Source organism: Lepidochelys kempii, chromosome 1 (assembly GCF_965140285.1).
Source record: "Lepidochelys kempii isolate rLepKem1 chromosome 1, rLepKem1.hap1, whole genome shotgun sequence".
Classification (NCBI taxonomy): domain Eukaryota; kingdom Metazoa; phylum Chordata; order Testudines; family Cheloniidae; genus Lepidochelys; species Lepidochelys kempii.
In genome coordinates, this window is record NC_136380.1 from 318,688,028 (window position 1) to 318,713,599 (window position 25,572).

Genomic DNA, 25,572 nt, shown 5'->3' on the forward strand with positions numbered 1-25,572 from the left:
ATAATTGAAGTCCAGAGTGAATTGTCCCAAATTTAATGCAGGATTGCCTAATAGACATCAGGGTAAATTACCATGTGCTAGAATCTAATGCCAAAAGGAACTATTGCTGTTAGAAAATGATCCTATCAAACCAAACTAATGTTTTACAAGTTCCATTATATATTTTTTCATATATGTAATGGAACAAAATTAATTAGAAAATAATAAATATTATTATTCATAATGATGCAATAATGCAAGCCAATTTCTAACATTAACTGAGTGCCTATTGTGCCTATTGTGAAAAGATGTCTGTGAGAATAGTGATAGGTGAAATTGCTATGAAATATCACTTAAATATCCTTTAAATGAAACGGATGAGATTCAGACCCAAACTTCAGAGTAGCAGCTGTGTTAGTCTGTATCCGCAAAAGGAAAAGGAGGACTTGTGGCACCTTAGAGACTAACCAATTTATTTGAGCATAAGCTTCTGTGAGCTACAGCTCACTTCATCGGATGCAAGCAATGGAAAATACAGTAGGGGGATTTTATATACACAGAGAACATGAAACAATGGGTGTTACCATACACACTGTAAAGGAAATGATCAGATAAGGTGAGCTATTACCAGCAGGAGAGAAAAAAAACGTTTTGTAGTGATAATCAAGGTGGGCCATTTCCAGCAGTTGACAAGAATGTGTGAGGAACAACGGCGCGGGGGGCGAGGGGGTGAGGAAATAAGCATGGGGAAATAGTTTTACTTTGTGTAATGACACATCCACTCCCAGTCTTTATTCAAGCCTAATTTAATGGTGTCCAGTTTACAAATTAATTCCAATTCAGAAGTCTCTCATTGGAGTCTGTTTTTGAAGTTTTTTTGTTGTAATATTGCCACGTTTAGGTCTGTAATCGAGTGACCAGAGAGATTAAAGTGTTCTCTGACTGGTTTGTGAATGTTATAATTCTTGACGTCTGATTTGTGTCCATTTATTCTTTACGTAGAGACTGTCCAGTTTGGCCAATGTACATGGCAGAGGGGCATTGCTCGCACATGATGGCATATATCACATTGGTAGATGTGCAGGTGAATGAGTCTCTGATAGAGTGGCTGATGTGATTAGGCCCTATGATGGTGTCCCCAAATTTGCTGATCCCTTTTCCTGTTGATGGACTATTTCCTTCACAGCTGTGATGACTCTTTGCAAGATCTGCATGATAAACATTTTCTATTACATATTTTTATGTTTTGTTTTATATACTATGCCTCTGATTAGTCTGATGTTTTTATCAGTGAGCATATATTGTAGTAGTCCAAAACTTTCAAATGTTGCTGCCTAAGAGTCTAAACTTGTATTTAGGCATGTAAATGAGTAGCCTGATTTCTACAGGTGTTGAAAACTGACTCCAGTTTATTTCAGTGACATTTGCAAGGGCTTGGCACTTCTGAAAACCCCAGACTGCTTATTTAAAGATCTAACAATGATCTAGGTACTTGATTTGAAGCCCTTGTGTTTGGAAAATATTTGACAAGAACTTCAAAAGTGACTAGTATCCAAATTAAGATACCTTAGAGAGACCTGATTATGAAAGATTGGGGCCCAGAACCTCAAAGGTATTTGGGCACTTAACTCCCATAGATTGCTCAGCACTTTCTGAAAATTAGGCCCATTACAGTTGGCTCAAATTGGGCACTCGGAAACAGAGGCACCGAAAATAGTCACTGAAAATTCGTCACCTGTGATTTTAAGTGCTATATGATTCTATCGACAATGAACCCTCATCAATCCTCCATGGAATTCTTTGTGGGAAAGAAACTACTTATAAACAAGCAAGAAATAATAAAGGACTAAAAGAGTTAGGTTTCAGAGTAACAGCCGTGTTAGTCTGTATTCGCAAAAAGAAAAGGAGGACTTGTGGCACCTTAGAGACTAACCAATTTATTAGAGCATAAGCTTTCGTGAGCTACAGCTCACTTCCTCAGATGCATATCGTGGAAACTGCAGCAGGCTTTATATATACACAGAGAATATGAAACAATACCTATTCCCACCCCACTGTCCTGCTGGTAATAGCTTATCTAAAGTGATTTCCAGCACAAATCCAGGTTTTCTCACCCTCCACCCCCCCACACAAATTCACTCTCCTGCTGGTGATAGCCCATCCAAAGTGACAACTCTTTACACAATGTGCATGACAATCAAGCTGGGCTATTTCCTGCATAAATCCAGGTTCTCACATCCCCCCCACCCCCATACACACACAAACTCACTCTCCTGCTGGTAATAGCTCATCCAAACTGACCACTCTTCAAGTTAAAATCCAAGTTAAACCAGAACATCTGGGGGGGGGGGGGTAGGAAAAAACAAGAGGAAACAGGCTACCTTGCATAATGACTTAGCCACTCCAAGTCTCTATTTAAGCCTAAATTAATAGTATCCAATTTGCAAATGAATTCCAATTCAGCAGTTTCTCGCTGGAGTCTGGATTTGAAGTTTTTTTGTTTTAAGATAGCGACCTTCATGTCTGTGATTGCGTGACCAGAGAGATTGAAGTGTTCTCCGACTGGTTTATGAATGTTCTTGACATCTGATTTGTGTCCATTTATTCTTTTACGTAGAGACTGTCCAGTTTGACCAATGTACATGGCAGAGGGGCATTGCTGGCACATGATGGCATATATCACATTGGTGGATGTGCAGGTGAACGAGCCTCTGATAGTGTGGCTGATGTTATTAGGCCCTGTGATGGTGTCCCCTGAATAGATATGTGGGCACAGTTGGCAACGGGCTTTGTTGCAAGGATAAGTTCCTGGGTTAGTGGTTCTGTTGTGTGGTATGTGGTTGTTGGTGAGTATTTGCTTCAGGTTGCGGGGCTGTCTGTAGGCAAGGACTGGCCTGTCTCCCAAGATTTGTGAGAGTGTTGGGTCATCCTTTAGGATAGGTTGTAGATCCTTAATAATGCGTTGGAGGGGTTTTAGTTGGGGGCTAAAGGTGACGGCTAGTGGCGTTCTGTTATTTTCTTTGTTAGGCCTGTCCTGTAGTAGGTAACTTCTGGGAACTCTTCTGGCTCTATCAATCTGTTTCTTTACTTCTGCAGGTGGGTATTGTAGTTGTAAGAAAGCTTGACAGAGATCTTGTAGGTGTTTGTCTCTGTCTGAGGGGTTGGAGCAGATGCGGTTGTATCGCAGAGCTTGGCTGTAGACGATGGATCGTGTGGTGTGGTCAGGGTGAAAGCTGGAGGCATGCAGGTAGGAATAGCGGTCAGTAGGTTTCCGGTATAGGGTGGTGTTTATGTGACCATTGTTTGTCAAGCTTTCTTACAACTACAATACCCACCTGCAGAAGTAAAGAAACAGATTGATAGAGCCAGAAGAGTTCCCAGAAGTTACCTACTACAGGACAGGCCTAACAAAGAAAATAACAGAACGCCACTAGCCGTCACCTTTAGCCCCCAACTAAAACCCCTCCAACGCATTATTAAGGATCTACAACCTATCCTAAAGGATGACCCAACACTCTCACAAATCTTGGGAGACAGGCCAGTCCTTGCCTACAGACAGCCCCGCAACCTGAAGCAAATACTCACCAACAACCACATACCACACAACAGAACCACTAACCCAGGAACTTATCCTTGCAACAAAGCCCGTTGCCAACTGTGCCCACATATCTATTCAGGGGACACCATCACAGGGCCTAATAACATCAGCCACACTATCAGAGGCTCGTTCACCTGCACATCCACCAATGTGATATATGCCATCATGTGCCAGCAATGCCCCTCTGCCATGTACATTGGTCAAACTGGACAGTCTCTACGTAAAAGAATAAATGGACACAAATCAGATGTCAAGAATTATAACATTCATAAACCAGTCGGAGAACACTTCAATCTCTCTGGTCACGCAATCACAGACATGAAGGTCGCTATCTTAAAACAAAAAAACTTCAAATCCAGACTCCAGCGAGAAACTGCTGAATTGGAATTCATTTGCAAATTGGATACTATTAATTTAGGCTTAAATAGAGACTTGGAGTGGCTAAGTCATTATGCAAGGTAGCCTGTTTCCTCTTGTTTTTTCCTACCCCCCCCCCCCCCCCAGATGTTCTGGTTTAACTTGGATTTTAACTTGAAGAGTGGTCAGTTTGGATGAGCTATTACCAGCAGGAGAGTGAGTTTGTGTGTGTATGGGGGTGGGGGGGATGTGAGAACCTGGATTTATGCAGGAAATAGCCCAGCTTGATTGTCATGCACATTGTGTAAAGAGTTGTCACTTTGGATGGGCTATCACCAGCAGGAGAGTGAATTTGTGTGGGGGGGTGGAGGGTGAGAAAACCTGGATTTGTGCTGGAAATCACTTTAGATAAGCTATTACCAGCAGGACAGTGGGGTGGGAATAGGTATTGTTTCATATTCTCTGTGTATATATAAAGCCTGCTGCAGTTTCCACGATATGCATCTGAGGAAGTGAGCTGTAGCTCACGAAAGCTTATGCTCTAATAAATTGGTTAGTCTCTAAGGTGCCACAAGTCCTCCTTTTCTTTTTTAAAAGAGTTAGCTGTCTTCACACTGAAGAGTGCTAAGATCTTAATCCAAGTATTGGATTTTGAATCCAAAACCCATTAATGTCACCATCAAGGGTGGTGATAGCTTGAAACAAATATATTACCTTGTTATGGAGAAGCAATCAATACTAAATGAACAAACAGTGGCACTTGGTAAGCAGGGAGAGGTGCTAGCTGTTTTAGAAGCTTTTAAAGGATGCAGATATGCTTCTTAACAACATTGTTTAGCCTAATGACGAAGAATTATCTTCCCATATAGATGTGTAAACTGCTTTTATTTTATTGTATAATGTGTGCATCATACATACAAGGATAGCAACAAAAATAAAACAATAGCAATAAGGCACTGTGAAGTTACTAGGAGAAGTTAAAGGTGCTAAACACAGTTTAGCTATACTAAAACTATACAAAGTGGTCAATAAACATTTGTCTTAATATATCCTCTTGTATGGAAAGAACAGGATAAAGAACCAAAACATATCTAAGATACAGGATGCAATATGTTAAATTCAAAGTAATCACAAAATCCTAAAAAATATATACAGAATTTAGTGCCAAATTCTCTGAAGACATAACTTTGTCACCTGCAAGCGGAGATTTGTCAGCAGAGAATTTGGCCCTTACAATTTTTATAATGCAAGATGAGTATTATTGCCTAGAATTCTCTTATTCCATGCAGATCAGTTTTCAGGGGGTATATCTTTTCACAATACATGTTTCTGGGGAACACAATACTAATAACAAACATATCCAGATAAGCTTTGCATATGAAATTCAATTTTGGCTTTACTACTCAAATTGAAAACTGTAGTGTAAAGCCCTTAATCATATTCTGTCACGCTTCAAGATCAGGCATACCATTTATTTAGTTTGTGCTATAGTTTCTCAGTAGATTGATTCTCAAAACTGATCACTCATATCTTGGTATTTCATGTTAAATTTTACAGGCTACCGATTAACTTGGTAGAAATAAATAAATATTAATTGGGCCAACCAGTGTGAGACTGACTCTGTAATCCAGTGGTTAGAGCACTCCCCTAATATGTGGGAGAGCCAAATTCAAATCCCTGCTTAACAATAGGCATAGAGGATATTTGAATCAGAAGTCTCCCACATTCCAAGTGAATGCTCTAGCCAGTAGGCTAAAGGTTATGTGGTGGAAGTAACACCTGAAGGGTTAATGTCTAGCTATTCCACCTGGAAGCAGGCGGGGCACACCCTGACTGTTTCCTAGAAGCAATGCACACATTGCTCTATCCAAGGACAAGGGCTAGATATGAACCCTGAGAACTTGATTGTTTGGACAGCAACTGTGGGAGGTTTCTTTAGCCTGGGCTCAAGGCCTGAGAACCAGGATTGTAGTAGATAGAGGATGGTAACTAAGCATATGAATCAACGTCATACATTCCTTTGTGTAGCAGTGTGTAATGCTTAGGGGGAGAAATATAATAAAAGGAGAAGGTGGAAGGCGGGGGGGGGGGGGGGGCAGAACAGCCCATCTCCGCTGACCAGCCTGTGTGCTTGCATAAAGCTGTGTTCTGTCTCATCACTGAACCACAACATAACACCACCAATGACATTCTGTGCAAGGCCTAATCCAGCAGGCTGTGTCTAAAAATGCCTACTAGATGGGGCTTCACAGGTAAAATGAGCAACACTTAGCTTGAGGATCCATCCCTGAGCTAGAGACAGCTGGGTTCCTGGGCATCAGACACATCAGTTCCTTTGTCCAGCAGCAGAAATGTAGGTGCCATCAGGACTTTATCAGCAGAAATTTAGGATCATAATAAATAAAGGAAATTTAGGCACCTACAGCATTAGCAGGTGGTTTTGAAAATCTACATTTTGTGTTTAGGTGCCTAAAGTGGCAGTTAGGTACCTAAATCCACAAAGGCATTTAGTCGAGAAGGTTAAATGACTTGCTCAAAGACACTTAGGAAGTTCGTGTGAGAGAGAAGGGGATTTGAATCCTGTGCAGAGGACCATAGCTGGAAATAGCTAAATCTGCTGGATATTGAAGTTAAGATCTTTCCTTCTAGCAATAAGACGTTTTGAATACTTTTTATTATTTTATATTCAAACTAATATAAAATGACTTCCCCTGGTCACACATTTGGATTAGAATTCCTCATTGCTTTACAATGTGATCTTTCTACAAACAAGATGATCTTCACGTTTTTCCCCTTAACATTTCCACAAACATATCATGGCATGTCTTTGCCCTCTGCTCTCTCTGACAACCACACAGAAGAATATTGTGTTCTTTATCTTAATTTTGCAGGAATTCCACCCTTTAGTTGAAGGCTTAATTGTTCATCATGAGCACAGCTTGTAATTCAGCATCACAAAGCTTAACATCGGTTCACTATTCACTTTGATTTCTTTGATCCTAGTGTAGGTGTACACTGCTCCATTTGATCAGTTTATCTTAACATCAGGAGAAGAGGAAGCACTTTTCAGATCTATTAGATTCTGGATGTCCTGCTGAAAAATTCTCTCTGAAGCCCATCCCTCTCTTCTTTCACTGATTAAAAATAATTCCTTTTCAGCTTTTTCTTCAAGTCTGGGGTCTAAGCACACCTCCAACCATGAGGAAATCCTTTTGGTTATGAAAGACATCATAACATATGTCATCACTGACACTACCCCACAATGCCTGAGACCAGTTCATGAGAATTTGACCCCATCGCATCTGAACTTGCTCCAGAATCTGAAGTCCTAGTCTGGCATCAAATGCAAACTCCAACCCTGTCTGACACTTCCACTAGAGTGAATGAAAATAATCTATCTTTGCTACATCTTTAATTATGAATCTATTTGTCTTGGTGTATTCTTTCCTCTACTGTATCGGACAGCTCCTACCACACTGTGAGTGATGGTAAGCAGTGGGACCCAGCAAAGCCTCAGTTGCTCTTTAGGAGACTTTGTAAAATTCTCCAGGACCAGATTGTCTCTTCCTAAGCAGAGATATAAAAGGAGAGGTCCTAGAGGGGAGCGAAACTCAGTGTGACTCATCTTGTAAAACCTCAGAGACTAACAAATTTATTTGAGCATAAGCTTTCGTGAGCTACAGCTCACTTCATCGGATTCATCCAATGAAGTGAGCTGTAGCTCACGAAAGCTTATGCTCAAACAAATTTGTTAGTCTCTAAGGTGCCACAAGTACTCCTTTTCTTTTTGCGAATACAGACTAACACGGCTGCTACTCTGAAACCTGTCATCTTGTAGAGATCTCCACAGATTGTTCTGTTTGGGGAAGAGGTTTGCTCTATGTGAAAAAAGCCAGAGAATTAGCCTCCAAATCCTACAGATCTGAGTCTGTGGGAGGCCACATTGTTGACATGGAAGCCCTGTGCCTCAGTGCTGTCCTCTGTAGCTCTCTCCGGATTCCCAGGGTGTGGTTTTGTGCTAACAGGTCTTCCTCTGCCAAAAGCTGCCTTGGAACTCCCCTTTAAAGGACCAACAGAGTAGAGTTCCTGAAGGCTGTGTAAACTCCTGAGTGGATACTTTTAACTTTTTTTAAGTCAGTTTTTACCCTTCCATGTTTATTCTTTTTTATTATTATTTTTATCATTTAAGATAAAAGGTACATCAATCCCTACTATTACCAGATACTCTAGATTTACATTGCACTGTTAAGGAACGTTATTTCAATACTGGTTTTGCTAGTGGGTTTGGTCTGAGATTTTTAGTAACACATTAAATTGTTCTATATCTACTACAGGTATTTTGTTGTCTCATTTTCATTTCTCCTTACTACTATAGTTTATATGTTATGTCAGGTAGTTTATTATGCTCATTAGATGTGATATTAACTGATATCTCACTGTATTAATAATACAAAAAAATCCAATCCACAGATATATTTTTCTTTAACCCTGTGTCTTTTTATATAAGCTTCTGCTTGCCTCTGTCCAATTATTTTATTAATATGTTTTTTCTTATATTTCATTCTTTAAAAAGCTCTCTGTCTACTTTGCAATTGGTAGTCTAAATTAAAGCCAAAACAATACTTGTTTTCTTTGCAATGTGTTTATTGTCCACCTCTGTAATAACATTCAATCTGCTCCCATGACTGCAAGTTCACCAGTATTTATGCTGTGACTGCCTAACAGGGAACCGCTATTGCGCAGAACTAATTACTTATGTGATATTAATGGCATGAATTGCCCCCCCCCGTTAGCCGACGGCCAAGGATGTTTGGTGAGGTGCCAGCTATGCCCGTTTATACCATCCGTGACTTTAACCGCTAGGACACACTGTCCCTTCGCGGCGGGCAGCCTGGGCTAGGCTGACGGATGCCCCAAGGTCCTAACCACCCGTGACTTTAACTGCTAGAGCTCAGAGCTCCTTCGCAGCGGGCAGTCAATACTGACTGACAGGTGCCCCAATGGCAGCACTAAGAGCCTCTCCACACCCGTGACTTTAACTGCTAGAGCTCAGAGCTCCTTCGCAGCGGGCAGCCAGGATTGACTGACAGGTGCCCCAAGAGTTTGCCCCGTGGAGGCGGCACAACTCAACGCTAGGCTCTTAGTACTCTCACCTAATGGCCAGGCTTTAGAGCCAAAACGGCTGAGGTTCTTTAATTGTGTTGGCTGCTTTACAGTAAACCAGAGAAAACAAGTCAGGCTTATGCATAAATGGTTACCAAAATTTATTAAGCTAGATTCTAATCATGTGGTTACAAAATTGCTAGTGCCTACTTATTTAAATGTAGAGATGTTACACACACAAACAAGTTACAAAACTGAAGCCACAATCCCAAAGAAAGAAAACAAAGTATAGAGCTCTATTTCAAAATATGTGTACACTAAAGATAGGAGATCAGGTGTGGGTGCTTCTTACCCTCCTTGCATCTCTCGATTCCAGCGGTGCCAAGCCAGGATCGGTCACTCAATTCCGCGGAAAGATGAATAAGGGACAAGGCGTAGGGACCCTCTTAGCTGCAGAAGCCTTGGGAGGCTGTCACTTATCTGACCAGCAGATAGATAGTGAAAAGCACTCAAAAATCATGGTGCTGTAGGTCCCCTACTTATACCTCTGTACTCCTTTATTCTCTTTCTCCTTTCTTATGCCAAATTGAGGCTGGTCTGTCTGGGTGACGCCAGCTTTCGCAAGAGTAGTTTACACTTGCAAGGGAGAGAAACAATAAGTGTGGACTACTGGACATTTCTTTTATCAGGGTAAATATTTTCCCACCTAGGATGTTGGGGTGTGTGCATCACGCTATTTAGTAGGGGCTAAGAGCCATGTCTGTCACAGGGCCTCTGCCTGCTGTGAGCTTAATCCTTGTATCTGTTCCCAGAGGCACATTGTAGCAGCACACCTGTGCTTTCACAGCTTCAAAGGCTGTGCTGGAATATATGTGAAATGCCCTGTTCCGGCTTCCTCCTGTGTTTCCAGCAATGCTGGTCTGGGGGGGGTGGGAGTGGGCTGGCTGTCTGGCTACACCCCCCCACCAAAAAAAAATAAATAACTATTCTTTTCTTAAGAATTTTAGATTTGATTTTGCTGCTGTATAGGAAACACATTTATTTTCTGTTTTTATCTCCTATGTATTTGTCTCCTATCATTCCCCCCCCCATGACATTTTTGTTTGAAAAGAAGCTGATTTCACTTAAAAAGATGTCAATTTTAGTAGGAAAATTTTGTTTGAAACTGGGACAAAGTAGGAATGTGAAAATACTCAAATTTCAAAAATTTTGAATTTCACTGCAAAATTTCATGCACCTCAGTGGAACACTTCATCAGACACCATTAGCTGGTAAGTGTAAAAACAGAGGACATTAATTTCAGTAGATGACCTGATCTGTGGTAGTATTGAACACATTGTGTATTTGTGCATGGCATGACTTATTAGACACCTCTGGTGGCCCTGAGAACATGCAAATACCAAGGGATGTGTGTATGCAAATGACTCATACATCTCTGAAAACAAAAAGAAAAGGAGTACTTGTGGCACCTTAGAGACTAACCAATTTATTTGAGCATGAGCTTTCTCTAAGGTGCCACAAGTACTCCTTTTCTTTTTGCGAATACAGACTAACACGGCTATTACTCTGGAATCTCTGAAAACCTGGCTCTCATCTTCATTGCATACTATAGTTTCTGATTATTTTCACAGGGCCTAATACAATGACCAATGAAGTCAATGGAAGTCATTCCACTGAGTCTAGTTGATTTGGGGTCAGGAGCATACCACATAAAGCTACAAATAATGCTGAGTCAAACTTCATTTTCTGTGGATCTTCCTTCTGGCATTTCTGTCTTCTTGGCAACTAAACTGAAGACCATCTGGGAATAGATGTAAGCTTTCCCGCAGATGTTAGTTTCTTATACAATGCAAATGTATTATTGTTCTACTCTTGAATAAAGATGAATTCCCCAAGCCAATCTAAGCCTTTTTATGTCTTTTCCTTTGTTTGTTAAATGAAGTGTGTTATAACCAAAGTCTTAGATAAACAAACCCTATCTGATGAAGGAATGATGGAAGAGGAGGAAAGAAATGAAATCCAGGAGACCAGAAAATAATACTCCAGTCTGATTCAGGGATGTCATTGTACTGTACTTCCATGAGCATCAGATGAAGTAAAAAACATTTTTGTAACAAATGTCTGTTCTAACCAACTATTGTATTCAGGTAACCTCTGGAAATGCGTGTGGATGGTACAGACTTACAATTTAAAATAAATAGAAAGGATAAGTTCACATAATTGCAAAATGAGTGTTAATTTGCATTTTACAGTATTACTGAACCAAAGAGACTAATTTTACATCTAATTTAGCAGAGAATAGTTGTTGTTGTTTTAACAGTATAATGGGATTCTGCCTGTGGAATAACATTAACATGAAAAACAAGTACATTTAATATGAAAAATCCAATTCATTCAGACTTCAGCTGCCGTCAATAAATTGATGGAATGGTCAGAAAGAAAATGTGCACAGACTCTGTTCAAAATGTAAGGAAGTATTGAAAAAAATGTAATAAAGTAAGGGGGGGGAATCTTATACGATCAGGAGAACTTTTATTAAATTAGAACATACACATTATACAGCATGTACTTTAAACTCTTTGACAATGTGAATCACATGGATATTCTGACTTATAAAACACAGTTTGACAATGGCTACTGTGAACAATAAAAAAAGGCATATCACTTTACATCCCAGTTTCTGTTTTTCTGAATTGACTAAGGGTATCTCTGCAACATCTTTTCCTAATTTAGTTAGTTCACTGTGAACTTAGTGGAAGGCTGGAGAGTAAATGAGGAAAGATATATTTTAAACATTCTCGCTACTCTTTACCTTCCTCCTATTGTCTTCCCCCTCACTTCCCTCCCCAAAATAGAAGGAAGATGCAGATGCTAGGAAAACATCTTATAATTACATTCTGGTTCTTCTGTAAATAAATGCTGTCCTATAAACAGCAGATTCAGAAGAGGAATAAAAGTCCAACAGCTGAAAAGACTTCTCTGACTTTGGGGTTCCAACACTATCCCTGCCACATTTAAAACAGGGGGTGTACTGAATGCTGATTGAATAAAGCAGGAGTGAGTAAATGCATTGCTTAGCTGATGAAACTAAAGGAAGCTTATATGAGACAGTCAGGTGGAAAAATGTGATAAAACAAGATTGCAATGATTGTTAGTTTTGTGATTTTGTCTGGATAATGAATTCAGTTCAACCTTGTTCACTGTTCACGTAATTGAGACAAAATACACCACAAATTGTCTGTTTCTGAAGAAGAAATTCTATCAAAGACCTATTCAAATTTTAATATTTATCAGTGGTTCCCTTCTCTTTCATGAGTTTACAACTTCAGTAGACTATAAAAAGGAATTAAAGCTGTTAAAGCAGATATTGATGGAATGGAAGGTTCAACGGTATCTCATAGAAGGCTGATCTGATCTGATTTTAGAAATGTTTATGCTACATTTAAGCCACAGAAAAACAGAGCAGTATTCCTGTCATGTGTGAGTACTCCCATAGAATTCTATTCTGGTAAAATTAATTGGTACAAATGTTGTCTGCATAGAAAAACTGGGGCAACATATATTTAATCACTAAGGATGAATTATACACCCATCATAAGATAAATTATAAATCTGATTGAAATATATTTTGTCCCTGCCATGACATACTACAAGGTATGTACTTATTTGGCCATATGACCACTATCATAGCATGTGAGTGCTTTCCAATCAATCTGTTATGTATTTTTCCACACAACACCCCTGTGAGGTAGGGAAGTACGACGAGTACCATTTTACACATAGGAAAATGAGGCTCAGAGGAGCTGTGACTTGCACAAAGTTAGAGAAGAAACACTGTGGTGCAGCAGGGACTTGAACCCTAGGATAGTGCTCTAGCCACTGGACCCTCTTGTTATTAGATATGATGTGATGTCTTTTCCACTTCTACTATCCAGAGGTGAAAAAGGCATGTCACATCCATTTTGTTCCCCACAAGTATAAGGGTTAGATAATCTGTTGCTCTGCCCCTTGAGAAGTCATTTATACTTCCCTTCACCCAGTGTATATAAATTGCTACTGAGTCAGAAGCAAAGCATTTCCCACCCACTTAACACCGCTGTAAATGATTACATAAGGTACTAGGCAACATAGACTCAGGATCAATGTATTTTAAGATAAGTTTGTTACTTATATGATGGGGATTACATCATTTCCTTTGGGGATGTAGTTTTACCAGCTAGTAATCGGTGTGATAGCATCTAGTGAACTGTGTGTTAAAAGGAGAAAAGCTTCTATACAAAGTTAGCCCAAATGTAAGGAGACCATTGGCCCCTTACTAAAACTTAGAGGGGTTTTTTTGGTTGGCAAGCTCTCAGTACTGAAAGAAAGGGGAAGGGTTGATGGGAAATCAAGACCCTGAGATTGACAGTCCTCAGGGGCCATAGGGAGAGATCAATGCTCCAAGTCAACCTGGTTGATAGGGCGGGCAGGCTAATGAAGAAAGAAAAACAGGAGTACTGGTGGCACCTTAGAGACTAACAAATTTGTTAGAGCATAAATAATAATTTATTAGGCTAATGAAGGAGTCAGGAGGCAAGGCGGGGAGGGGTCCTGTCGTCTTTGTGAGCTGGAACTGCCTGGAACAGAGTGAGGCCGAGCTAAGGAGAGCGCAGAAGCCCAAGCTGAGTGGGGAGCAGAGCCACACCAGTTGGAGAGCACCAGAGAAGGAGTCCAGGGAGCAGATTCATGCTGGGAGCAGAGCCACAGCAACAAGAGCCTCAGAAGCAGCCCAGAGAGCCAAATTGTGCTGGGAGGAGAGCTGCAGCAACCAGAGCCAGAGACACCAGAGAAGCAGCCTAGGGAGCTGGAGGCAGAGCAGCAGCTGGGGCTGGAGCTGCTGCTGGAGCGCTCTGGAGTTGGGTGCATTGAGCAGCTGGGGAAGGTGAAGGGGAACCCTGGACAGATGGCCCAGTGCAGGGACACACTCCCAGCCAAGGGGCCTGGCAGGCCAGACTTGTAGGGGATCATAACACTGATGTGTGTGTGGGTGGGGGCAGCTGCTGGGAAGAAGGGTCCTGCCACCTCGAGCCTGAGGGCATGTGGCTGCTACCAGAGCAAGTGTCCAACCCACAGCATCCCTGCAGCACAGCCAGGGCCTGGGAGGGAGGCCTGGCATATCTGAGGAACAGACTGTGAACTCCCCTTATATTCCAGAGGGGTTATGTGTTTTCCTTCAACCTTTCCCATTTTTTCCTTATTTTTTAAATTGATTGCTGTTTAATAAATTGTATTTGCTTTAACTATATGTACTGATTAGTGAGTCAGGGAAGCATCCAGACCAGAAAGAGTACCTTGGAATGGGGTACCCTAGTCCCTGTCCTAAGTCACCATGACAAGATTGGGGGTTAAGCCCCCCCCAGGAATCCTAGGCCTAGCCTTGTCGGGGTTACAAGGACTGCCACACAAGAGAGTGCAAGGGGAGCCCTCGAGGTCAGTCAGGCCTCTGCGTAAAGGGAGTGGGAGTGAGGACTCAGATCCTTTCTCTAGCCAATTCCACTGGGGTAGTGTATAAGCCAGGAAAGTTCCCCACAATAGTGGGACCAATCCCCTGCTTACATAATTCGTGTTATGAACAGGATCTTATCCATAGGATTCACCCCATTGGTTTACTGATTGAGTTCTGGTGGTACTGTCCAAGTCTGGTTAAGAAAGCTACCATGGCTGGAATTGAAGAACTATGGACCCATTTGCTGAACTTCAGCACAAATGCTCAGAGCAGGCTGAGGCATTACAACAAGCTAGAATTGAACAGAGAGAATCCTTATTGCTGGCTAATGCAGTAATAAACCAACAGGCAGCAGAAGCTAAGAAATCCCTTACTATGTATGTCCCAAGGGAGCAGAAGGTCACAGAGTTTGGTGGCTTCCCAACTAGACCAGGAGACATTGATTGATTGATGATCCCTCGATACAAGGATGATCTCTACCAGAAAATTACATATGGGTCCTGAGATGACTCAGGAGTACAATCGTGTAACCGCTTATCAACCCTCAGTAGGTATAGACATTTTGTGACAGGCCAGCTGCCTGCTGGGAGAATGTTCTTTCTTTTTCCTACCTTCTCTTTCTTTTCAGCTTTGTGGGCAAGATGCTTCTCCACGAAGCAGGGATTGGGATTGGTTGGGATTGGTTGGTGGCTTGCTCCTCCCAGCTTGTGATGTCCATGTCAGTTTTCTTAAGATATGCTTTCAGTTCATCTTTGTAGTTTCCTCTGACCACCATGGGATCTCTGACCATGGATGAGCTGAAAGAAGACTTGTTTTGGGAGGCAAGAGTCTGGCATCCGCACACAATGTCCAGCCCAGCAAAGTTGGTGCATGAGGATCATTGCTTCAATGCTGACATTTGCTTCAGCGAGGATGCTGGTGTTAGTGCTGCGATCTTGCCACTTGATGCAAAGGACCTTCTGGAGGCATCATTGATAATACCTCTCCAAACTCTTGAGGTGCTGTCGATAGGTCACCCAGGTTTCGCATCCATAGAGAAGTGTAGGAGCAACAATTGTCTTATAGACCTGGATCCATAGGCTACAGGACCATTAAAATGCATCGGAGCAATTTACCAAAGGAAGCACTTGCACACTGTATCCTGTGCTGGATCTCACTGTCGATTTTTGCATTTTGAGAAAGTTGGCTACTGAGATAGAAAAAGTGTTCAACTGTCTCCAAAGTCTGACCCTCGATGATTTTTGTGGTGGGTCATGAGCAAGGCCTGAAGCAGGTTGATAGAGCACTTTAGTCTTCTCAGTATTGAGTGAGAGTCCTAGAATTCTGTAAGCTTGTTCAAGAAAATCCAGCACGGACTGAAGGCCATTCTCTGTGTTCACAAGGTTATTGTGAAGCATATTGAAGATCAGTAATGGACACCCAAGAGCATCGATGGGCCAGGAGACATTACAGTAGAGGAGTGGATCAAGTCTGTGAAGGTGGCTATGCATGTGCTAAGAGTATCTGAAGAAGATTGTGTGGACTTCACAGAGGAACACCAATGGCCAGGTTAAGGCCACAGTAAAGTTCCTGGCAATGGCAGACAAGAAAGATATGGAAAAGGTATTTTAACTCCTAGAAGTGTATGGAGACAAGGTACCTATTGGAACCTGACTAAACGGGTTCTTTGAGAGAAAGCAGGAGGCCGGTGAAGCTGTCCCAGCATATGCATATGAACTCCAGGAGAGAATGAATAAAGTGGAGCGGTGAGACCCTTGACGAGTTCCAGACCCAGATACGGTTCTGAAAGAGTAGTTAGTGCTGGGGCTCTGGGATGATTCCCTCTGCCATGAAATGAAAAGGAAGTTTAAGGAAAAGCCTGGTAAAAAGTTCCATGAACTCATGCAGGCTGCCATTATGTGGTCAAAAGAGGAGGAAGTTCCTGTGGAAGAGATAGTCAAGTCTAACATCTGTACACAAAGTGGGGTCCTAGTGAATGCAACTGCTGGGGAAAAGGCCCTGTCCCAAACTGTTAAAATTGGAAAGTTTAAGTGCAGCTGTCTAAAAAGTGGTGCTCCAACTGGAGGAGATGCTGAAAATGATGACTGAGTTGATGAAAGAAAAAATCCCCATTAGTATGCCAAAGTGTCCAAGGGCACCGGGATCCCAAAGATCCCCACTGAAGGATGATCTGGGAAGGTATATTTGTTACACTTATGAAAGGCTAGGGCATACTAGTTGAGAATGTCCACTGAGAAGGAGAACAGAGTCCCAGGCACTCAAAACCAAAGGGATACCAGGAGTGAGCTGACCATCTATAGTTGAAGGCTAAGCAGTAGCAGAAGGATTCTTAGGCCTGTCCTTGGTGGAAAATCACTCTGCATAGAGTGATGAAAGGAATGTGAGCTGTGCCAGCATATCTAGTGACTTCTGTAAGTGACCAGATGTTTGTTAGATACTGGCTCAGAAGTCACCACCATTACGGAGTTGCATTTTGAAAAATAATTGAAGGACAAGGAACTGACCATGCACAGCACACAGTTTGTATGTCTAACAGCAGTTAATGGCCTGGTAATGCTAGTGGTGAGATGCCTTGAAACAGACAGAGTACATGGGCCAGACACTGCCTAGAAAATTCATCTTCCTCCTGAAAGACAAAGCCTCTGAAAGAAGCCATATGGCAGAAGGAGTCCCAGGGATTCTAGGAATTAACATCATTAGTTAGCTTAAGAAGATATTGTTGCCAGGAGAAAGACTCAGGAGGATGAACAGTCATGGGCATTCTAAGAAGAATGCTGTGCTGAGTAGAATACTGGCTCGAGCAGAGAGGCAGTCATTCTCGGGGCCCATGGGGCAGATTGGAAATGTTAAAGTGGGCAGAAGATAGAAAACAGTTATTCCTCCCTGGAGAGGGAAGATCCTTTACGAATGCTGCCGGGTACCAGGAAATACCAATGGATATGGAGTGCTTGGAGAGCCTACATCTGCGGCAATCCTACCTAATGGGCTATAGCCAGCCAATGTACTGATTAATGCCCTCAAAGGAAGAGTACCAGTAAGTTTTCTAAACTCAAGTGTGAAGGCTTTGGAGTTGCATCCTTGAAACAGAACTGCAGAGGCACACCAGCCTGAGGAAGTAGTTCCTCAGATGAAGGTAACATTTGAAGAGAATGGAATGAGCTGTGGATGACAAGGAGGAGGAAGGGAGGACAAGTTTCCTTTCCTCAAGAAGTGGTGGGAGGCTGCCAGTTCCAGTTCAAGCGGTGGCCAAAGGGCTGATTCCTGCACAGGTGGCTAACTTAGAGAATCATCAAGAAGTCTTTTCTAAGGATGACTTTTTGATGACCGGGTCAAAGGTGTCCATGACAGGCAGCGAAGTTGCTCTTAGTACAATTAAAGACACAGCCCAAAGTAGGGAAAGGACTTATGATTGCAAGGACAGTTTACATCTTCAGTATTTTCTTTGTGGTTTTATTATACCTGTGTTAGTCCCCGGATATTCTTCAATATCTTCCATTGTTGTTTGCAATGTTGTTGTAACCATGTTGGTCCCACTTGTGTCTTGAATCTTCAGTATCATCACTATAACACTCTGTTATTGACAAAAGGGATGAATTAACTATAGGAGTGCTGATATTGGGATGTAGAGTCCATATTCATTTTACTGTCTAATGTACTGCTTTTAGGTCCTGATTCAGTAAGTATATGCCTATGGGACTTAAGCACATGATTAAAGGTGAGCATGTGCTTAATTGTTTTGCTAAATAATCACCTTAGCTATTAATTCTGCTGCTTTACTAGACCCATATTCAACAAGGGTTTTAGTCAGTGGAACTACTCAAATGTCTGAAGCTACAATCAGGCTTTAGTACCTTGTTGAATCAGAACAGTAACCTGTGCTATAGTGAGGTGCTTAGGACTTCCCAGGATTCCAGGAACAGGTCATCTGCAATCAGGTTAACTATGTCCTGCATCTCAAAACTATTGTCAGTTCCTCAAAATTGTAGTAGTAGTAGTAGTACTCTCTGCTCAGCACCCTCTTCCGCTATGTGTATTTTTAATTAATAATAAACTTGCTTATTTCTAGACTTCAGTGAGCATATCAGGTAGCATCAAAATACTTTTGTTTTTTTTTTAAAGAGTCACACTGGAACTCAATTAGTCACAGAAAAAAGGTATGAAACATGCTCTGAACCATGATTTATTATAATTAAATTGCATCATACGGCCACAATAATAAGATATTGAACACCACTAAATATGTGTTATTGAAAGAGAGCTAGAAATGATTATTCAGCTCCAGTGTTTGGAGAACTCAGAGTCTTGTTGTGAATCACTTTATATGCAACTTGGAAGTTACCACATTTTGGCGTGCAATTCAGACCAGTATGACATTATGTCACTGTTTGTCCTGGTATCCTGAATGCTTTAAAATGCTCTTCTGCTGTTGCTTCCTGTCTGGATGCTCACAACCAGCATACAAGCATGCATTAAGTGTCTATGTTAAGCATTGCTGATTCAGCAACTCTGACTTTAGCAGCCAGCTTGTTATTCCACAGTCACATGCAAGTCTCCACCTGCCTAGGTTACTACTAGCCAAGTGATTCCAACACACTCCCAGGCCTGAATTTCCCCAAAACCATGCTCTGAAGTGTCCAGCCCTTTCCTGGACCTATCAGGAATAATGAAGTTCATGTAAAGAGCTAGCTACATTAACTGGAGTTAACAATTACTTCCATTCATGGGTTGGTTTAGATTAAAAGTAAAACAAGTTTATTAACAAAAGGACATAGGTTAAGCGATGCCAAGGAAAAAATATAGGTAGAGATGGTTACAAACAAAAGTGAAAACATATAAGTAAAAGTCTAAATCTTATTTTAGGAAGGTACAGTCTTTTTTTCAGTTGGTTCTCTCACCAGTTAGTCTTTGCCCATCATGGCTGACTATCTCTCAGTCAGGACCTTCAACAGAAGTATGAAGTGCTGGTTTCCTTTGTTGTATCTCTATTCAGTTCCCTTTGATTGCAAAACCCATCTTTCTCAGCTTGCAAGAGCTCTGGCCCCATGTGTCTGTCTAGTGATGGATGCCAAGGTGGCTTCTTTTCTCTTCTTACATTATATTCCCAAAAAACAGTTTTGTCCCCAGACTCAAAAGTACTTCATGCTGTTCTTCCCTTCCTGTCCGTTTATAATCTCCAACAGACCTGCCTGATTTAAACACCTTATAGTCACAGACTTTAAAGTGTAATAATTGTGAATATTCATAATTACTCATCATGGTACTACATACATTTTACAATGACATTAACATCTACTGTGCCATTAGCTTTCATAAGACCTTATTTGATATACCTTTAAACTATAATAATATTGTGTACAATCAGTTTATCCAATTGCTCATCATTTGAGGTTCAGATTCTGTGTCTTTATACCTCAGATAAAGTTTCTCTCTTCTGCTGGGATGTAGCTGCTATGCTGTCTTCTGCTGCACTTGTTAGCTTGATAGCTTTGTTTACTTTATATGTAAATAGACCTTCATTGCCTCTGCCTGACAAACCACCTTGAAAGACAAACAAATATACATTCCTTTTTCTAGGGAAGACTGTGCTTATGCATTGCTTGCTAAATACAGTTTAAGAACATAATTCTAACACCTATCCATAACTTTTTGTACATATGCTGTACATACATCACATAGGAATATTAATGATCAGTGAATTATTAGTTTTCCAATGAAATTGTTTTGACACTTTTTAGATACATAGAGCCTATCTTTAAACAGCAGGCACTGAAGATAAAACATTCGGCATTGCAGATAAAAAAGGACTGTGGGACAGTCAAGGGCCACCTAATCCTAGAATAGATAAGGGCTCTGCAGAATTTCTTGTGAGACACCATTCTGCAAAATGAATGCAGGTCACATCAACATAATACTGAATCTTCTTTTGTGAAACTTGTATTGACTCCGTTAAAAAAATAAATACTAATGTTTCTCTGTAAGACAGAGTGTCACTAAGATACCAGCAGTCCTGTGAGCTAGCCTAAAAGCCAGCAAATGACAAATTCTGTCATTTTTACTGCAGTTTTTACTACTGATTTTATTACTTTAGCATCCAATCTTTTTAAAGGGCCAAATCTTCAATTGATGTAAATTGACATAGGTCCATTGTCAACAGTTAAACAAACAACCCTTCCCTTTTCATTTAGGGTCTGATCCAACTTCCATTAAATACAGAGATTGGTGACTTCAATAGGAGATGGATTGAGGCCCCAGTCAAGTTTTATTTGCATAGTGTCTCTGAGGTCATTCTGTTCATTCTTCATTTGTTGGTCTTTATAGCTTATGCAGTCTTCCAGGAAAAGAAAGTGAGACCCTGCATGAAAATTTCTAATGTGTTCAAAAATAAAATTATTTCAAAACACTAAAAATAACCTTTCAAGAGTAATTATTATATTGTCAAACTGGGACATACCCTTTTTTTCAATTCCAAGGTACATTTTAACTGAATCTAAATAACTAGACAAGCAATTTTTAATATTTTTTCCTCAAGAGTTACACCAGTTGAAGTGCCTCTGTCTTGAAGGCATCTTTCACCTTGGTATCCAAGTGCTGAAGTACAAATTATTAATGTTTTGTAAAGTATCATCAATATTCCTTGTTAACTCAGCCTTTCTGTGACAACCCATTACAGATTATGAGGAAGAATATTCCTCTCATGCTGTACATGTGCAAGACATGAGGAAATTTCAGTTCATTATTTTTATTTATATCAATCCATTATATAAAAATTAGTCATTTTAATGGCTTTTTAAAATATAATTGCCTGGATATTGATAGGTATGCAGTGTATTAATGGTTTTATTAGTAACAAATGCACACATTATCCATTTATACATCTCTCCTATGTATGACTAGAAGGTGGAATCTAAGATTGGTAATCAAATATTAGTAGATTTACATTATTGAATTGTGTATACTGAATTTCTAAATGGCAGAACAAAACTGTGCACTTTGATTATGAGAACAGGAAGTGTTTGCCCTAACCATAAATAAATATCGGTAAATGATAGACACTTTTGAATTCCATAAAAATAGAATATTTAACAACTAACTTTAAACTTACAGTCCAGCTTGCTTTGGGTTTGCTTACCCTCTTATTCAATAAATACAGTTTTCCTCCATGTTTAGCTAGCATGCGTAATATATTTATTAATATTAGTACACAATATGGTACTGTTCATAGCAATGCCATGATTATAAAAAATATTTTGTGCTTGTGGGAAATTAATCAACCTCATCCTATGTGAGTAATGGGAAACACTGATTTGTTCATAGAAAATGTATATTTTCCTGTGATCTGGTAATTATTTTATTAAATTTCCTTTTAAAAATGACCATTTTTTTGTTTTATTTTATCAGAATGTTTGGGGCTTTGCAGCCAAAATATATTGTTATGAAAATGAATAGCTACAAGAAAGGCAGCATTATCTCAGCACTGAAGTATAAGCCTCCCCCATCTCCTTGACTTTAGTGATTTAAATCCAAAATGAACTCACCCTTGAAATGTCTTAGATTCCATTTTCTTTCAGAAATGAGAACAGTCATTGCGCTCTGAATACTGAAAGAGAAATGGCATAGTTCTGTGCTAAAACTCTTATGGCTAGTATTCTTTCTATTAGACATAAAACTCTCTCTTAAAACATTGCAAATTTATTCAGAGTCAGTCTTAAAGTTTCTGGTGCCTTGTACAAGAATGATCCTTGCACAAAGGGTGCTCCTCAGTGGGACCACAGCTCTCCAACCCCTTCTCCTTTGTAGCCTCTTTGCTGAAGGATCAGAATCCAAGAGGTTTTAGATGCCCTGCTCAGTTGTTAGAAGAATGCCTGCATACAGAGGAATGTTTTTTAACATACAAGGAAGGTGATAAGACTCTGGCTCAGCCTCAAATGTGATGACAATTGGTTCTACCTTTGTGAACCCTTCATTGAGAAAGTACATGCCCCTGTCCCTGCTGGGGACAAGGTCAACCTAGTGTATTCAAAGTTTCACTTTAATCTCCCATGGCTAGAAGTGCTCCTGAGCAGAGATATGAATGTCACTAAAAGCTGAACACTTTCAAGTAAGCGTCTCACAGTACTACTTTTTAAAAAGTGACTTTGGAGAAAATTATTACTATTTATTATTTGTATTACACTAGCAACTAAAGGCCCCAACCAAGACAAAGATCTGTGGTGTTTGCATAGGGCCAACACAGTAGGGTACAGTCCCAGTCCTGAAGAGCTCACGTTCCAATAGAAAAGACAAGGGTGGGAAGGGAAACAAAGGCATAGGGAGGTCAAATGACCTACTCAAGGTCACACAACAGATCAGTTTCAGAGCCAGTAATAGACCCCCTTAGAATATGAAACAATGGAAGATAAAATTGATTGCCAGGATTTTAGGCTTTTCTTGTTTAGCAGTAGTCTTAGTATGTATATCTAATGTAAATGGCAAAAGGATTTAATTTAAAGGGGGAGGGATAGCTCAGTGGTTTGAGCATTGGCCTGCTAAACCCAGGGTTGTGAGTTCAATCCTTGAGGGGGCCATTTAGGGCTCTGGGGCAAAAATTGGGGATTGGTCCTGCTTTGAGCAGGGGGTTGGACTAGATGATCTCCTGAGGTCCTTTCCAACCCTGATAATCTTAATCACCATTCCCTGACACAGAACTAATGTATTTAATCAGAACCAATGGGACTATTCAATTAATAATTGCTATCCTACATGAATAGATAGCAGAATTGACCCCATTTTATTATTAAACTTGTTTTCTTGGGGGTTTTTTTTGTTTTGTTTTTTTTTAAGCCATCTTGTTTCAGAATCCTCCGTCTCTCTCACCTGGGTGTTAATTGTTGTCACCATGTCTCTTTGAAGATGTGGGTGGTTCTGAGGATCAGAAGTCACGTGTACTCTGAGCTGTGTGACATGAATCACATTAACAGTCGACTTCATTGATGACATTTGACACGACTGTCAGTAGACCTGTCTAACTGCTCTATTAACAAAGTGGGGTGAAAGAGACTTTTGGAAAAATAGAAAATGTGTTGATATTTTACAAATACAATAGTTCATCCATCTGGAAGCTTATTACTGACTAATGTTACTACAATTACTAATATTACTACAATCACATTACATTGGTGTAGATGACTGCACAAGGTAGAGAGCAGCAGAGAATCTGGTCCAATATCTTCAGTTCTAAAAAAGGGGAGAATTCTGTGGGTTTAATTCTGCAGTCCCTTACACTGATCAGTCATTGCTTTGACTTCATTGGAATTATTTCTTATTTATCCTGGTACAAGAGAGAGGAGCATCAGAACCTGTAAATTTGCTGAGCCTTCCAAAGTAGCAGAGCAATTTATAATGCACCTTAGTGAGCAGCAGATGGTTGAACAAGCTTTTTCTTGTCTGAGTGATCAATAATGAGCTGGAAGGACCTTTTGGAGAAAAGTACACCTATTGACCAATGCCAGGCTATTTCTGTTGATGTGATTCAGGCCACTGGAGTCATCTGGATGGTAGCTAGGTTGCCAGGGGTATTGACAGTCTAAAACTTCTTGGGAGAATATGATCCACTCATTGGCAATCTACTTGCATTGACTTGCTAATTGAACAAAATCCTTTTGTTAGTCAAAGCTGTGGATGGCTCAGTTGATAAGTGAATTGGTTTTAAATGAAATATTTTAAAAATATGCTCATCATTTACTGTATGCACTTAGCAAAACCTTAATATGGCCATAGATGTAGTACAGCTTACAGATCTACTGGTAGATGTCTCAGGTAGCACATGACCAGGATTCATCATTGAATTTAATCTGCTGGTTGAATCATTAGCTTCCCCAGCCTGGGTACTGATGGAGAACGCAACATGAATGTTGATCCATGCCTCCCCCCCCCCAGTTTACATTGATGAGATTTATCATACAGCAAATATTGTTAGACAAAATAGATTTTTTTTCTTTAACAGAGACAATTGTGTTTAATTATTCCTTTAATTCTCATCATTGCAACTTTGTATAATATGAAGTAGCTCAATGTTGGGAAAACAGAGAAAAAAGATATTGGCTGCTTTTTAAAATTCATAGCCTGAGAAACTCCTTATCAGCTATACTTTATGAAAAATGGATCTTTCTGCAGAGATGTGGAGATACCATACCTAAATAATCTACCTTTGCCTTGATCTCTTTTTGACATCACAATGGGATCCAGGTCCTAGGGCTACTACAATACAAATAATGAATAACAAATATTATACATTGAAACAGGATGTATGCTTAAAAACCATGATTTTCACATGTACCTGAATGTCTTTGTCTTATTTGTGCTAAAACATGGAGGTTAATTCTTTTGAAATATTACCTCAGTAAGGCTGTACAATTGTTTTCAGGTGTGATAACAACAACAAAAAACATGGCAGTAACCTATTGGAAAGTAAGTGGATAAAAATAAAACAAACTCTACCAGTCGGAAGGCAGGAACACCCATAGATGGAAACTGTATTCATTGCTGGCATATTCAACCTAGGTCTACATCCAACCAAGTGCATTCTACAGTAAATACAGGAAAATTGCTAGAAACAAGACTGTTTGGAAATCCATATAGTCTAGCTACAACAAAGGCTATATAATGGGACCAGAAATACTAATTGAGGCTAAATATTAAAGGGTTCAAACTGTTGAAGTCAAAAGCAGGGGAAAATGAGTAACTATATTCTGGAAGGCACACAGACGGAAAAAATGTGCTTTCAAAAATATTCATCAGTCCTCTGATATTTCTCAAGTCTAATTCTGGCTCTACAGTCACCCAGCCTATGTGTTCGCTTTTGAGTTTTGTCATGTTTTCTACTGCTGTTTGCTTTCTCTGTTGTGCTTAACCTCCAGTGTAGATGCTTTTGGTGAAGGCAAGTAAGATGAATAATGAGAATTTCAGCCTTCATTGATCCTAGTTACTTTATGTCCTTCTCCATGAACATGCTAATCTAGGGGTTAAAGTAAGAAGTATAGAGGGGGATTTATATCAGGGGAAGATATATGCA